We start from the raw sequence: 16,803 nt of genomic DNA, 5'->3' as shown, positions 1-16,803 counted from the left end.
CTCTCTCTCTACTACTCTACTACACTCTTTACTACACGCTCTACTACGCTCTCTACTACGCTCTCTACTACGCTCTCTACTACTCACTCTCTACTACTCTCTCTCTCCTACCCTCTACTCACTACTAATCTCTACTCTCACTACTACTCACTCTCTACTACTCACGCTCTACTACTCGCTACTACCCTCTACTATTTTCTACTACTCTATATTACTCTCTACTACTCTATACTACTCTCTACTACTCACTCTCTACTACTCTCTACTACCCTCTACTACTCTATACTACCCTCTACTACTCACTCTCTATTACCCTCTATTACTTTCTACTACTCTATACTACTCTCTACTACTCAGTCTATACTACTCAGTCTACTGCTCACTCTCCTATTCACTACTACTCTCTCTCTACTACACTTGCTACACTCTACTACGCTCTCTACTACTCTGCTACTCTCTACTACTCACGCTACTCTGTACTACTCACTCACTACTACTCTCTATTACTCACTCTCTACTACTCACTCCCTACTCACTCCCTACTCTCTACTCTCTACCTCTCTACACCTCTGCACTGCTCTACCTCTACCTCTCTACCTCGCTCTACCAGCATACATATGCATATATATATATATATAAATATACATGCATGCATACATATATGCATATATATGCATTTTATATACATGAAAGATTGAAAAACAGTTATAAAACCAAAGCTAAAAAGCCACCTAATTACAAACAGAATTGCATCAACTTTTACAAAGCCGAGACCTGTTGCATTTCTAGTGCTTGTTTTTCCAAGGACGCCAGCTCTTTCCGGTGTGCGCTTAAAACCATGTTTCTCGGAAGCGAAATCAGTGCTGATAAAAATGCTCGAACAGCCCCGCTCCCTTCCTCTCGGTTTCCACTGAGTCAGTTGCCATAAACCCCGGGGAGCTGGAGAGGTTGGTACAGGCGGGAGGGGGGGGGAGGGAGGGGCGCAGATCGCCACCGAGCTTTAGAAAACGGCCCCCGGGTCTCCAGACCCCTCAGCAGAGCGAACTAGAGATTTTTCAAGAAATTTGACTCCTATTCGTGTAAATATAGCATCTGAAATTACAGCTTCAGTAGGGACAGCTGGGAGATGCGCGACAGCCTCCTGAAATGTAGCTAAGAAAGTGAGACAAGTAAAGCAACACGAGCTACAATGAAACTTACCTTGCTACTTGAAGCTTTCAGTTGAACAGGGTATTTTAAATATTGTCTCAGCACAAAAGACGATTTGTGCAGTGCTCATACAGTAAGATATTGTTCTCATCAGTACGCGGCATGAGAAATGTAGGTTGGCTCAGATGCTGTAAGAACGAGGAAACAAAAGTGAAACTGAAAGCACTGTGTGATAGTAAGAAAATAAACTAGACAGCCTGAAAGTCTTAAAATAGCATTTTATGTATGGGTTTTTGGGGAAGCCATCTTAGTGGGCTACATTGAAAAGACTATAGATACTCGTATAACAGATTAGAAGAATGAACCAAATTCCAAAAATCTACATAGACCTGTCAAAATATTTGTCATACTACTAGACCTTCACAAAACTGATACAATGCCAATCACTAGACCATCGCTAGACCTGGGTGATAGCGGGTGGACGGATGAATAAGCACCACTCCTGAAGAAATCTTTTCCCCTCCGTGACCCTTTTCCAAAGAAAATAAAGGGTCGGTTTTGGTGAGGCTCGTTCACTATTTTTCTGGACTGCTGAATATATACTAATTTGCACATTATATACTATATACTCAAAGGGCCTTATTTATGAAGGACTTGCGCCGCCGGTGCGTCACTTTTAACATGGGAAAAAGTGACGCACCGTTGGCGCAAGGCCTTCATAAATAAGGCCCAAAGTGTTATTCTCACGTTATAGTTGACCATGGTTAAAGCGTATTCCTGTTAAATTAGCCATGGTTAATATAGACCTCAGTTTAGCAACTCACGGTAACATCAGAAATGCATTTTGGCTGCTGTGACTCTGTCTCCCCTTTCTCTCGTTTCAGGAGCCGAGCTATAGCAGTGAAAATTATTTCAACTTGTTGCTAATGTTTTTTTTCTCTCTGAGAAATAAATGTCAACAGTATGTGTTCTTTCGCGACTGAATAGTGAATTTCCACACCCGTGCCTGGGAAAAGCTGCCTGGGACATACCAACCTATTCCGAGATATCTTTTGAAGGCCCGCAGCTGAAATCTTCCATTGTGTGATGGCTGGAAAGACCGGTGACGCCATATCATATGGAAACGCTGGACCCTGATAGGCCCCCCCTTCCTGGGGAACCGTGGGGAGTGCTGCAGATTGTAGATAATTGTATGTTTAGCTGTGTATTGCTGAGCTAGTTAGATTCAGATACACTTACCCACTTGTTTGCTGACTCATTACTTGCCTTTACTGCTGCTTACAGAGTTAGACTCGTGAGCAAATCCTTCCTCATCTACCTGACTGAATCTTTATTTCACTCTGCCTTTTACAGGATTTACTTGCTGACACATTCTGCTTGATTCCCACCCATTCATTTGACTTCTTAGCTTGGCGTTAAGGAATTTCCTTTCAGCGGAAACTAAAATGTACTTGATTTGCTAATGACAACTTTAGCAGTCTTTCTTTGTATTTACTATATTTGAATCGCTTTGAATTATACTTACCATCACCGATTACCAAATGATTTAGGATTTCTGACTCATTTGAATGATTTGAGTTTGGATCTTGCTAATCAGCTAATAAACCTTCATTGTTTGCCCATCTACTACTGTCTGTCATCTATGTGGGGCCAAACGTGCACCACTGTCAGAGGAGATATAAGGACCAAAAGGAATAGTTCTTTTTACTCACAGGTCTACATAAGCAGGATACATTTCTAAACAATTTGTCTCTAGACATCCCATAATATATGTGACCTCAGTCAGACCAATGTTGCTAACATTTAAAAGTTGAAAGTAGTAGCTTCACCGGTGGGCATATGTAGGTAGCCGTTTGCGATTCGCAAACGCCGAAATTCGGCGAATTTCGGTGTTTGCGAATCGCAAACGGCCTTTTGATATGTAGGTGCATATTAGCAAAATAAGGAATCGCAAAAATTGTGATTCCTTATTTTGCTCAAGCATTTAAGGAATTGCAAATTTGCGATTCCTTAAATGCTATGTAGGAGTCAATTAAAAAATGCGATTCAGGCTTAAGGAATCGCAAAATACCACCTACTCCAAGTAGATGGGATTTTGCGATTTCCTTTAAAAATGCATTTTAAAAAAAAATTCAAAGTGCCATGTGGCGCAGAGACATGCCCTTAGGGCATGTCTGTGCGCCACATGTACTTACAGGCACATTCCAGGGGTGCAACAGGTGTCCTTTGAACACCCTGGCACCCTTGGAATTGTGATTCTCAAATTGCGATTTTCTCATAGAAATGGAGATTACCTACATATGCCCCCAGGTCTTTAAGTGAACTGGGGCATATGTAGGTAATCTCCATTTTACAATTCTGAAATCGCGATTTTTAAGGAATCGCTATTTGAGAATCGCAAAATGGAATGTAGGTAATAATTCGCAAATTTTTTGCGATTACCTAATATTCCTTAATTGCGAAGCGCAATTAAGGAATGAGTGTCCCATTCATTCCTATGGGCCAAGAGGCCCATAGGAATGAAGGGGGATACATTCTTAAATTGCGATTTTCTATGAGAAAATCGCAATTTGAGAATCGCAATTCCAAGGGTGCCGGGGGGTCCAAAGGGCATGTCTGTGCGCCACATGGCACTTTGAATTTTTAAAAAAAATGCATTTTTAAAGGAAATCGCAAAATACCATCTACTTGGAGTAGGTGGTATTTTGCGATTCCTTAAGCCTGAATCGCATTTTTTAATTGACTCCTACATAGCATTTAAGGAATCGCAAAATTGCGATTCCTTAAATGCTTGAGCAAAATAAGGAATCGCAATTTTTGCGATTCCTTATTTTGCTAATATGCACCTACATATCAAAACGCCGTTTGCGATTCGCAAATGTCGAAATTTGCCGAATTTCAGCGTTTGCGAATCGCAAACGGCTACCTACATATGCCCCCCGGTTCCCTCAGGGGTCTGAGCCCCAGTAGTAAATAAAAACAGACATTGATACAGGTCCTTATTGGGCCCTATATTCATGTCCTTATCTTTATTTGCTAAAACACTGATCGATTTCTGAACAATGAACGTAAAAAAACGTAAAGGTAATACATGTTAGCGATTTAGCTCTTGATTATATTTCATGTGTTTAACACTCATAAGGAATGCAAGATTAAGTAAGCTATTTCCAGGATGTTATGTTTCTTTATTTTATTTGCATGTAGCATACTATTCTTGCATAGTGCATACTTTGGACTGAGTTGTCTCCATGTGTTTATAATGGGCACGATTGAGAGCTCTGGAGCAAAGGCTGGAGGCAGGGCGAGTTTATCACAGTGACTGCCATTAGGTCAAAAAGGTGTTCAGAATTCATGGTCATCCAATCCTTGGCCACTCTGCAGAGCACACAGAGCAGTAGTCGCTTATTCCAGTTGCAATTGTGGGTCTGTGCAGATGTGTATAAAGGAGGTAAACACATCAAGATATTGACAAGGCGAAAGTAAAAACTAAATGCCGTGCTTACAGGTGAACATGTGCATTGTGTATTGGGAGCGTTGGGAAGTGCACCCAGGAGAGAGTGAAAAGAGGGCACAGAATAGGAAAGAGAGAGGTGGAAGATATGCAGATGGATGAGATGTGGAGATAAAAAAGGTGCAAATGTTTAAGCCACGCCCTTAATTATGTAGGCCCCACCCTCTCTAGAGACCTCCTACATTTTTCATCCCACTTAAAGGTCTGAGCTTGTAGTTTGTTGAGTGACTGCTGGTAACTCACACTCAAGTTGAGGAAGGGGGCTGAGAAAGAATCCACCCTAAAAAACAGAGTGAACTTGGGACTGGTGTGCAAGTGCTCCTAGCCTTGCTGGCATAGTTGTTATCTGTGGATCAGCTTTGTTGGCTTAGCCACCAGTGCTGGGGGGGACTACTTTGATAATGCTGGGATTAAGTCACTTTTCTTCCTAACAGAAAGTTGCCGAGGGGTCTCTTTGTAATGCAATGTGGGGTAGTGCAAAATGCTCTTCAGCGGCAATGGGTAGCCCATTTGATGTTCTGGTTTTCTCCTTTCCAAAGTATTTAATTGAATGGTGACATAAACCTCTTGACCTTTCCATTCATTTGGGACCAGACAGGGGTGAACTTCCAGTGAGCAGTACCCAGCTCTCATAAGTAGGGTCAAAATCTTCCTCTCGGAACGGGGGCCCATTGTTTGTTTTTACCATTCTGGGGATGCCATATGCTGTGAAGATTCTTTCCAATGTTGGCTGTACCTGCTCAAATGCCGTGGCTTAGGTGATTTCCATGGCAGAGTATTTCGTACAAGTGTCTATGATGACAAGTAGAAGTCAGTGCTGAGGTTCATCCAAGGTGAATCACAGGCATCTTAGTAATGACCAGTGCTGGTAGCTCCCGGCTGTCTTTTGCTTGGCACAAACAGCAGTTGTTATCTGATTTCTCAACCCAAGCATCCATGGCAGAGTACCACAGCTTTTCCTGGATTCTAGCTTTGGTTTTGATGATCCTTTTGTGGCCTAGGTGCACCAGTTGAGTCATTTGGTCTCTGAATCACAATGGGACTAAAATATTATTTCCCCGTGGAAGCAGGCCTTCACTTGTCACACTTACATCATTTGGGACCCTTCACACGCCATGAGGGTTTGTTGGCTGAATGAATCTCTATCCTTTGATTTGAATAGGAACGTCTTCCACATGTTGTTCCTGGACACTTCAAGTGCCAGCAGGAAGTATGTTTAGGCAGGTGTGGCATTTGCTAGGCATATTGCTCTCTGGTATGTTGATTGGGCTACAAAACTGACACTGCTTTGGCTTCTTGGGTGTTGTGAGAAGAAGTCAGCTGGATTGTTGCAGCCAGGTTGGCCTGCTGTGCCAAATCAATACTTTCGCAGCTGTGCGATTCAATTTGCCCAAACAAGTGAAGGAGAAAATGAGTACAGCCCCACTCGATTTCAATCATTTTTTTCCTCAATCCGAGTGTATTGAGTTTCAGTCTCTAAGAGGGTTCAGCTTGCAAATGCTATCAGTGTCCATGTGTCAGTCCACTCTGCGTCCGTGGGGCATTTGCATCCTTGATGTCATTGACCTTTTAGGGATCAATGTTTAGCCAATGACATGGGAACACATTCCTACAGACGTTTATGATCTCTATCACCCTTGTCCTCTGTCCTGGGTGTTCTGCTCGAACAGTTACTATTAGAGAAGTAGCATAAAGGATGTCGGAGGAGTGGTCGTGGGCTCATTACGCTCAAACATATTTTTAGAAATAAACACCCAATGTTTTATTTACCTACTACAGACGTCTGTCTTCCTTCGAAGGCAAGATTTGGCAACAAGAATGGCCCGTATTTTAGCCCACTGATCGGCACAGATTCTTCAAGGACATCACTTGCTCCCACCTTGCCGAAGCTCCTGTATTCCTCCTCCATTGTTTGATTTTCCTAGTGAGGACGACTGAGCAATCTTGCGGAGTCTTCTGGTGTTTCCAGGTGGCATTTCCGAAATTTGTAATAACAAAGGAGAGAGTAAGGCATTTTCCACAATGTGGAGGGGAGTACTTCTGGTCCCCTAGACCTAGATATGTATAAACAAAAGAAGGAGTATCCCCACTGGACCAGACAGGTCCTAATGGAGTAGGGGAAAGGGGATGTCCAAACGAAAACTGTTCTTTTGATAGAAACCCCTCACTCACCAACCTGGTTGGTGACTTGCTTCATCATCGGGGTCCCACCCGGACAGCCGAGTGCCATCCGGGTGTGCTGCAACACCTTTTTACAGTGGAGCGGGTAGATTTTTGTGGATGCGATGTAAAAAGTGAGGTAAAAATTGGCCAAGTATAACTTCAAAGAAAAAACTTTATTCAGAAGCTACTGGACAATTTTAAAAACGGTGATAAGATACTAGAGTAGGTTAGATTGACCGACAGTATCTATGTGGGTGCAATAAGGTCTACAGGTTTCAACCTGTAGTGGAAAATACCAGGTTTCCTTCAGGACCAAAAAAAGAGACCTGGGCGGTATACACACGCTAAGGTGTATCCAACCCTAGGCCATTGTAGCCTAACTGTTACTTACAGTTAGGTGACCTTGCGTCCAAAGTTAGGAGTAAGGAAAAAATAAAACTCGATAGTCGAGTGGGTTGAGCCTCATAGGAGTCTGGGTCAAGCTGGTACTTCCGAAACATTATTGTGACCGGATAGTAGGGAAGGCTGTTCTGCCTATACGCCGACCTCAGATCCTCGAGGGTGGCGAGGACACAACCCTGATGTCACGCGCTCATCCAGTGACGCCTGCACTTCTCGCGTGCCTTTGTGGTTAGGCATCCATTCTGCGCGTCACCACATTGCAAGTCTAAAGCGGTGGCCATCTTGGATCAGGTAAGGGATCTTTGTGAAGGTTTTTTGGTAAAGTTAGCCTGCACGTTTGGTGACAGGCAAACCTTGTTTAAACTACTCTGTTAAAAGTGCCTGCACATTCGGTAACAGGCACACCTTTCTTAGTATAATTTCTGACTTTGAGCCTGCACACTCGGTGACCGCCACATTATTTACATTTCTACTTGGCTTTATTTGTTCTTTGATTTACAATTTGTTTGCATGGTTAACCTACTTACTTGAAGTACTGATTACTAATATTGCTTAACATTTCTTGATTGTGTTTGCCTCTTATTTGGCTAATTACTATGGCTAATTTAAGATTTATTTTAGAGTTTTTACTCATTGGAGTCTTTGATGTGAAAAACAAAGATGACAGAGGCCCATGCAGAAAGATATCAGACATATGTTTAGATGTGGTTCAAGATCACACATCGGAAACAATCCGAATTGTCAAGCTAGTAACAAGCAATGCAACAAATGCGGCAAGATTGGCCACTTTATGTCTGTGTGCAGGAGTTCCAGGAATACAATGAGAATAAGTACTGTGGATATCAACACTGATTCATGTTCACAAGAGTTATCATAAGTCGTTTTAACTGTTTCCTCTGATAACACTTCTGAATCTGGAGTAAAAGGACCTTGGTGTAAGGCCACAGTGGCACAAGTGTCTATAGACTTGATGGCAGACTCTGGCTCTCCAACGACCATTATTTCAGATGTTTTTTATGGAGAAATAGGGTACAAGATACCTGGATAAAACTGAAATTCACTCTGAACCCTTTGGTGAACAAGACATTGACATGCTGGGGTACTTTATAGATATCCTGTCTTGTTTAGGAAGGCAAATCACCACAAAGATTTATGTTGCAATTAAAGGCAGGAACATCATAGCGTGGCAGTATTTGGCCGGACTTGGGATCATATTAATACCTGCTGTGGAAAATTCCATCTCTTTTATTGAAACTGATGATGTGAATTTGGATACTGTACTTAACAAATTTCAAAATGTTTTTAGTAATAACATAGGTAACATTTCAAAGTTCGAGCATTTAATCCTGCACAAGGAAGTGCCATCCCTGTGGGCACAAGGTCAGGTCAGTACCTTTAAGCATTAGGGCGGATCTAAAAAAAAAAAAAAAAAAAAAAAAAAAACCTTGACAAGCTATGTAGTGAAGGAGTCCTTCAGCCAACTGATTCATCTGAATTGGTCAGTCTGGTTGTTATCATGAAGGAAAAGACAGGTGAGATTTGTCTCTGTGTAGACTTACGCACTGTCAACAAAAACATCATTGACTGCCACCCGTTACCCAAAGTACAGGATCTTTTAGCTAATTTGGGGGGTGCCAATGTTTTTTTGTTGCTCGACCTCAGATCAGCCTGTCATCAAATACCGGTTGCTATGGAGAGCCAGGACCTTACTGCATTTATAACACCTTTTGGAGCATTCAAGGTTTTTGTGCATGCCTTTCGGTTTGGCCTCCGCAGGAAGTGTATGCCAATGTTTAAGGATACCATGTTGGGAGGCATCCAGGGTGTGCAGGTGTTTCAAGACGCACTTGTTTGTGCTGAGAGTGCTAGGGAACACAATTTGATTTTGGAAAGGGTACTTAGAGTTTTGAGAAAAGAGGCATCACCCTCAGGAAGTAAAAGTGTAAATTCATGGTTAATCATTTGGATTATCTTAGTCACTGCATCTCAGATCAGGGTATAAAACCCAAAATGCTCCTTGTCTGTGCCAGTTAAGACTCAAAAGCACCACACAACAAAGAGACACTTTGCTCATTTTTAGGTGAGTGTAAATACTACTCACTCTTTATACATGGGTTCTCTTTGGTGGTACAGACTTCCTTATCTTCTGGCCTTCAGGTTGAGAATTTTCTTAGAGAGAAATTTGGAGGTATCCCACTAAACCACACAGTACCACAGGTGTATCTCCATTCAAATTGTTACGCAACAGACAACCCAGTTGCAAATTGTGCCCTGAATGGGTAAAAGAGTTTTCCCATGCCACTGAAATAAATGCAAACTCTGGGCATATGAGAAACAAAGTAAGAAATAGAAAGTGATTACTAAATATTTTGATGATAAAAATAATACCAAGGAGGTTGAGTATTTAGTTGGAGACCGGGTTCTTATTAAAAAACCTCTGGAAAGAAGAGTCAAAATTGACTCTACCTGTCAAGGTGCTCAAAGTGTGTAAAGGTGCTCTTCTTTTGGAAGGGAGAGGATGGTGGAGCAGGAGGAGTCTTGTAAAAGTTACTCAGGACCAAGCTTTAACAATTACAGCTGCCAAAAACAAAGGCTAAAGTATTATCTTATTTTCCATTTTTCCTTGACTTTGGAATTTTATCACCATGTTGACATTTGAGTGGACAGCTGAAAAATTTGAATCAACAAATCTTCTCATGGGTCCTAAAAAAGAACTGCTCAAACTTATACAAAAGGACAGTCTGTTAAGTCAGATAGTGCACCCATTCTGAAAGTCAAGATTCACTCGGCTGGTCACAGTCAACTGTTGGCTTTATCGAATTCTTATCAGAACGTGTGCTCAGGCCCCGGTCCACCACAGCTGACGCTGCTTGCGTGGAGGGCGGACCCGCATGGCCTGCCACACCCCCTGGCACGTCTGACACCCTGTTGCTAGACGGCAGGGTCCCACAACTTAATCCCGGCAGAAACGAGCGCGCGGTGAACGACTAGTAAGTGCTGCCTGTGTTTTTTTAAATACTACGAAGCTTTTAAAATATCCTGATTTTTACCTGATTGTTGTAATTTACTCTGTGTCCCTGAACCCACTTGCACTAGGCACTTTGCATAACTCTCGCCGCAGGTACGTGTGCTCCGGCCCCAGTCCACCACAGCTGACGCTGCTTGTGTGGAGGGCGGACCCGCACGGCCTGCCACACCCCCTGGCACGTCTGACGCCTTGTTGCTAGACGGCAGAGTCCCACTGCTTTATCCCGGCATGAAACGAGCGAGCAGCGGACGCGCCAGCGGGTGCGCAGCGCGCCAAAGGCAAGCCCGTCTGCGCCCGTCCGCGACCGGCGGGGACTAGGGGCTAGAACCCCTGGTTCACCAGAAGGAGCGCCCCTTTACTACACAGCTCGCTAGTCTCAGAGGTTCGCAGGTCTGTCAACACAAACTTGGGCCTCCCTTCACTTCCAATGAATGCCCACACTGCCTCCTAGCTTTGGACGCCAAGGGGCTATCCAACACTACTTCCCCACCCAACGAAGATCTAAAAATGCTTCTGCCGCCGATCCATGACGAAGCACTCCACAGAAATAAGGTTGATACTGGAAGGAATGGATCCTGATGTTTTGTTCCTTACGGAAACGTGGCTTAACAACAGGTCAGATCCAGTGGTCATCCAGACTTTGCCGCTAGGCTACAGCATACAAAGACAAGACCGCCCATTAACTAGAGGAGGAGGTATCGCCATTATATACAAGGATACCCTTAGCTGTCACGTTAATGAGGGACTGATTTGTGACTGTGAGAGCCTTGTTTTCACCATCGGCTTCTCACAGACATGCACTTTTTCAGGGGCTTTAATATATCGCCCTTGGAAATTTTATCTCTGATCTTCCCAAAAACATAGCCACCTTAGTAAGCTCCTGCTCCAATTTTTCTAAATTAGGAGATCTGAACATTCACTTTGACGAAGTCTCCTCTACCGCCACCGAGGAAATAGTGGATAACCTAGGAGCCCTTGCGCTTAACCTTATAGTGAATGGTGCCACCCACCGTAAAGCGGTACAAAAGGGGGTGGTGATGGACGGAGCGTTTGATTGGTTCAGATGCTCCGTCCATTACCACCCCCTTTGTACCACTTTGTTCGCCATAAGTTGGCAGGGTATGCTCAGACGTGAGTCCCTTGCTCACTTTGCCACTGGATTCAAGCAAGCCGGGCTGAAGACGGCTGAAATACCAGAAACCGGTCCTCGAAAGCTTGTTTCCGGTCCAGAGAAGGCATGGCTTGGCAGTTCGGGCTGGACTGTTCCCATGAGGCACAGGGTCAGACTGATTTGCATATGGCCATGTCTGAACTGGGGTGGCAGAGTGGGCTAAAGAACGGTGATGGATTAAACCCAGATCTGTTGACTGGGTGTGAGTGTTTGATTGGTTCAGATGCTCCGTCCATCACCACCCCCTTTTGTACCACCCACCTTGAAGGGCACTTACTTGATCCTATTTTTACTAATACCAACTTCATAGAGGACACCCTTATCCCCTTACCTTGGACTGACCACTACCTAATATCCTTCTCCTGGTCAATACCTACTAATAAACAACCCGAAACGCCCCAAAAAAAGCTTCGATGTAACTGGACTAGGATCCCTTTGGAATCCTGGGCAGAGATCTTGAATAACACCCGACCTCCATTAAAGGAAGATACTGAATCAGCCAATCGGGAGGTCAATGACTGGCTGGAAGCCTCTCTTGATGTGGTGGCCCCAAAAAAACCTAGGAAAGTTAGGACAGGTTTAAAGAAAATAGATTGGTATACCCCCCACCTCAGAGAACTTAAACTTAAACGCAAACAAACAGAGAGGCAATGGAGGAAAGATTTCTCAAAAGGAAAGAAGCAAATCTACAGGGAATCGATAAAAACATACAAACGGGATATCTGCAAAGCCCAAGCTAAATATTATGAAACAAAAATTTCCACTGCCGTCAATGCCCCACGTGAAATGTTTAAAATCTTTAAAAACATTACACCCTTCGCTCCTCCTACTCCTCCCACAGACAACACCCTCAAACGCTGTAATGACATCGCGGAATACTTCCACACTAAAATTCAGTCGATCTATCAAAGTTTTCCTTCACCCACTCTTTCACAAAATCCGCCTCTGATAAACTCTGTCAAGAACCAGTCAGGAACAGTTCTAGAGAGGTTTCCCCCAATGAACCTGGAATCCTTACAACTCCATTTAAATAAATTAAAATCAGGCTCCCCAGGAGACACGGCCCCTCTCAATGTCCTCAATCAACTGGCACATACAATCACTCCCACCATCCTAGATCTTATAAACTCATCCTTAAATACCGGCGTGGTTCCATCTGCTTGGAAGCAAGCAATGGTTAGAGCACTTCTAAAAAAAAGCAGGAGCCGACCCAGAGGTCCTTTCCAACTATCACCCCATCTCTTTGCTGCCCGGAATTGCCAAGATCACAGAGAAACATGTGAATGCTATACTCTCTACACATCTTGAAGATAATAGCTGCCTGCACCCAACACAAACTGGCTTTAGACCCCATCAGGGCACAGAGGCAGCCCTGATTGCGGTCACTGAGAAAGCCAGGAAAATCATGGACTCCGGAGGATCAGCTGCCATTCTCCTCCTAGATCTGAGTGCAGCCTTCGATCCTGTAAACCATCTGCTTATCTCTAGGATCGGAGAGGCAGGAGTATCGGGGGTTGCACTGAGATGGCTGCAATCCTTCCTTGGTCATTTCAAGTATTCGAGGAGAATTATACCTCCAAGAGCATGCCTTTGAGCTGTGGGGTGCCACAGGGCTCATTCTTGAGCCCCACCCTTTTTAATATTTATATGAGCCCTCTTGCAAAATTAGTTGAACCATTTGGAATCCAAATCGTCACCTATGCTGACGATACCCAATTGATAGTATCCCTCAACCAACCAGGACAAAACTCCGACAACCAACCCAATTGTCTCAAAACAATCTCAACCTGGATGGAAGGTTCTTTCCTCCAGCTGAATGGTGCAAAAACTGAACTGATGCTTTTGGGTAAACCATTCCCAGAGGGAGCCACTGCCTTGTGGCCTAATTGCCTAGGAAACTCTCCTCTCCCCAAAGATACAATAAAAAGACTGGGAGTATGACTGGATAACACACTAAATATGAAAGTCCACACACAGAAAGTGGCAAGCTGCTGCTTTGGACTTCTAAAAATGATGAGGAAAGTTTTCCCTATTTTATCTAGGGAGACAAAAAAGCTAGTAGTCCAAGCAATGATTCTCTCCTGCTTGGACTACGCTAATGCTCTCTATACTGGATCTCCAAAATCCACTATCAGGAGACTCCAGATGGTCCAAAACTGTGCAGCTAGACTGCTTCTCGGCATTCCCCGCAGGCAATCTGCCCAAGGTCCTATAGCCTCCCTCCACTGGCTACCTGTAGCAGAGAGGATCCAATCCAATTCAAGGCCCTCTGTGTCACCCACAAGATCATGACCTCTAACTCCCCTCAAATACTTCTGTCAGTCATTGCCCCTTATCATCCTAACAGAACACTTCGTTCTGGAAACAAACGACTGGCAACCATCCCAAGAATCCGTAAAACCAGGACTGGAGGACAACGATTCTCTTATGTTGCTTCAAAAAAATGGAACACCCTCCCGGACCACATTCGTTTGGAAGATAACCATCTGGTCTTCCGCAAGCGGCTGAAAACACTGCTATTTCCATCCAGCTAAAGCATGCACTTACAGATCTGTTCACCAGCGCTGGGAGGCCTCTTGGTAGCCATGCGCTTTACAAATACCTTTCCTTTCCATTCCATTCCATTCCATTTCTTTCTATGACAGACCAGCCAATCTTAAAACCTGACACTAATGTGGGAAGTTCCTGGTGGGATGTTTCTCAGGATGGTGCTCATCATTCTGCTTGTGGTACTTCCTCTGATACTGGTGGTGCTAGTTCATCCAGTGAGGTGCCTCAGGGGTTTGATGATATCTATATGTTTATCAATGATGAAAGTCTTCCAGCTAGTTCCAGTTTGGGAGTTTGAGTACATCTAATAGAGAGTCGAGGCCTTCAATTAAAAGGGCTTTTAACAGAAATTCTCGAAATGTTTCCTTTCCTCTAAAATTCAAAGATTATTATTTGATGTGATATGGTATTTATTTACTTTCATTTAGTATTCTTTTGTTGCGTTTTCCTACCATACTATGTGTTTAATCTTTAGTTGTTTGAAAAGGGAAGGATGATGTTATGTTGAACAAGTTGTCCTTTTTCAGTGTTAAGGACAACTTTGTATTGCCCCGTACTCCCACTCGGGAGCATGGATGTATTCTTTCAAATGTAGGGCTTATGTTCTGTGGTCACTGTCCTGGGTGTTCTGCTCGAACAGTTACTTTGGGGGCAGTTGCATCGAGGACGTCGGAGGAGCAGTAGTGGGCTCATTACGCTTTTACATATTTCTAGAAATAAACACTCAATGTTTTACTTACCTATGACTGGAGTAGTCTTCCTTCTAGTGCAACAGTCACGTGCTTTCTCAGTTTTAACATTTCATAGCGGTGAATGAACAGTTGTTATCGCTCAACTCCGGTTTACTCAGTGCATCAAATTCGGATAAAGAGTAGATTCATGTTGAGGTCGACACTCATTTGTTGGCTTTTGGTACAGCTGGTGGGGAAACAAAATCCCAGATTCACGAGCCCGCAGGAGGAGGGGCCGCAACCTGCATCTCCAGCGCCTTGGAGCTATAAAGCGCCTCCTCATCCATCAATCAATCAATCAATCACCAAAATTTGTAAAGCGCGTTACTCACCCGTAAGGGTCTCAAGGCGCTGAGGGGGGGGGGGGGGGGGGGGGGGGAAGGGGGTCGCTACTGCTCGAACAGCCAGGTCTTGAGTTGTTTCCTGAAGGAGAGGTGGTCCAGGGTCAGCCATAGGTGAGTGGGGAGGGAGTTCCATGTCTTGGCTGGCAGGTAGGAGAAGGAGCGTCCGCCGACGGTGGATTTTCGAACTCGTGGGACGGAGGCGAGGGCGAGGCTGGCGGATCGGAGCTGGCGGGTGGGCGTGTAGAATGGGAGGCGTCTGTTGAGGTACTTCGGTCCTGTGTTGTGGAGAGCCCTGTGTGCGTGGGTGAGGAGTCTGAATGTGATCCTCTTGTTGATGGGGAGCCAGTGCAGGCCTTTCAGTTGGGCAGAGATGTGGCTGCGGCGAGGTATGTCCAGGATGAGTCGTACTGAGGCGTTCTGAATGCGCTGGAGTCTTTTCTGGAGTTTGGCTGCGGTTCAAGCGTAAAGGGTGTTCCCGTAGTCCAGCCGGCTGGTGACGAGGGCCTGGGTGACCGTCTTCCTGGTTTCGGTGGGGATCCACCGGAAGATCTTTCGGAGCATGCGCAGGGTGTTGAAGCAGGATGACGAGACGGCATTCACTTGCTTGGTCATTGAGAGGGAGGAGTCCAGGATGAAGCCCAGGTTGCGTGCGTGGTCCGTGGTTTGGGTGCTAAGCCCAGGGCAGGGGGCCACCAGGAGTCGTCCCAGGCAGAGGGAGATGGTCCGAGGATGAGGACTTCCGTCTTGTCTGAGTTCAGTTTCAGACGGCTGATCTTCATCCATTCTGCGACTTCTTTCATTCCTTCCTGGAGGTTGGCTTTGGCAGTGGCGGGGTCGTTGGTGAGGGAGAGGATCAGCTGGGTGTCGTCGGCGTAGGAGATGATGTTGAGGTTGTGTTGGCGAGCGGTAGTTGCGAGAGTACTCATCTCCCACAGCGCTCTATCTGGCTGCTGCTGTTGGCTGCTGGGGAATCAAATCCACAGATTCCTGAGGCCCGAAGAAGGATCTTCCACAACGCTGCATTAAAAAAGCCCACCGAGGTGCAGGCCTCGCCGGTCCTGCGCCTCCCAGCACCAGGAAAAGACAGGCGGGTCACCCACCTTAGTTTCATCGCTGGATGTTGTCACGCACCCCCACTTTTACCAACGGCTGTTTGATGCACATACAGGTATGCTTCCAACCTTTGCGGCTGCTCCTTATTATACCCCTTTGGTGAACCTCAGGTAGGATATGACTCGGTTATTCTTCCGAGAGCTAGGATTGCGGCGTATGGAGAGACATTCCAATTTGCGGCACGTGAGTGGGGTTACAACTATACAGAAACGCCCGTTATATCTTCAGCTGGGGTTTAACTGTGTCTCTTATTGCGTGCTTTTCTGGCATTATCTAGGGGAGGGGGGATGGCAATATTTTCTCTCCTCTCTTCCTGTTATATACTGCGGAGGCCGCCTTCCGTGCAGTGTATATTTTCGTACTCACCACAGCTTCCGCTGAGCTGAGCATGAGGAAAAGAAAGACGCCTTAAAGCCACTCTCTCCACGTGTTGCCTCACAAATTACCACCATTGATGGATTCCTGGCATGGGAGGTGGGGATTGTTTCGAAATAAATTGCGCTGGAAGAAAGAAAGCTGTCTAACTAGGAATGACCCTCTGCAATTTCTCCAAGGTCTCCCATGCCATTCTGCTGCTCCCACTGCGCATTCGGAATCTCGTGGTACACTTGAAAATACTCCATCAGAGGGAGAACTGGACG

The 16,803-nt window shown here is 44.9% G+C and overlaps 1 protein-coding gene across 1 annotated transcript in view; it reads right to left on the bottom strand.

The window, feature by feature from the left end:
• STING1 (stimulator of interferon response cGAMP interactor 1) overlaps positions 1-1,355 on the bottom strand; it is a 409,277-nt gene extending 407,922 nt beyond the window's left edge. The window contains exon 1 of the mRNA XM_078653333.1: positions 1,201-1,355. The gene's annotated coding sequence lies outside the window, so the exon portion shown is untranslated. The remainder of the gene's footprint in view (positions 1-1,200) is intronic.
• Between the last annotated feature and the right edge of the window lie 15,448 nt (positions 1,356-16,803).

The sequence above is a fragment of the Lissotriton helveticus genome, chromosome 7 (assembly GCF_964261635.1).
Source record: "Lissotriton helveticus chromosome 7, aLisHel1.1, whole genome shotgun sequence".
Taxonomy (NCBI): Eukaryota; Metazoa; Chordata; class Amphibia; order Caudata; family Salamandridae; genus Lissotriton; species Lissotriton helveticus.
This window is presented reverse-complemented; position numbering and strand designations above follow the sequence as displayed.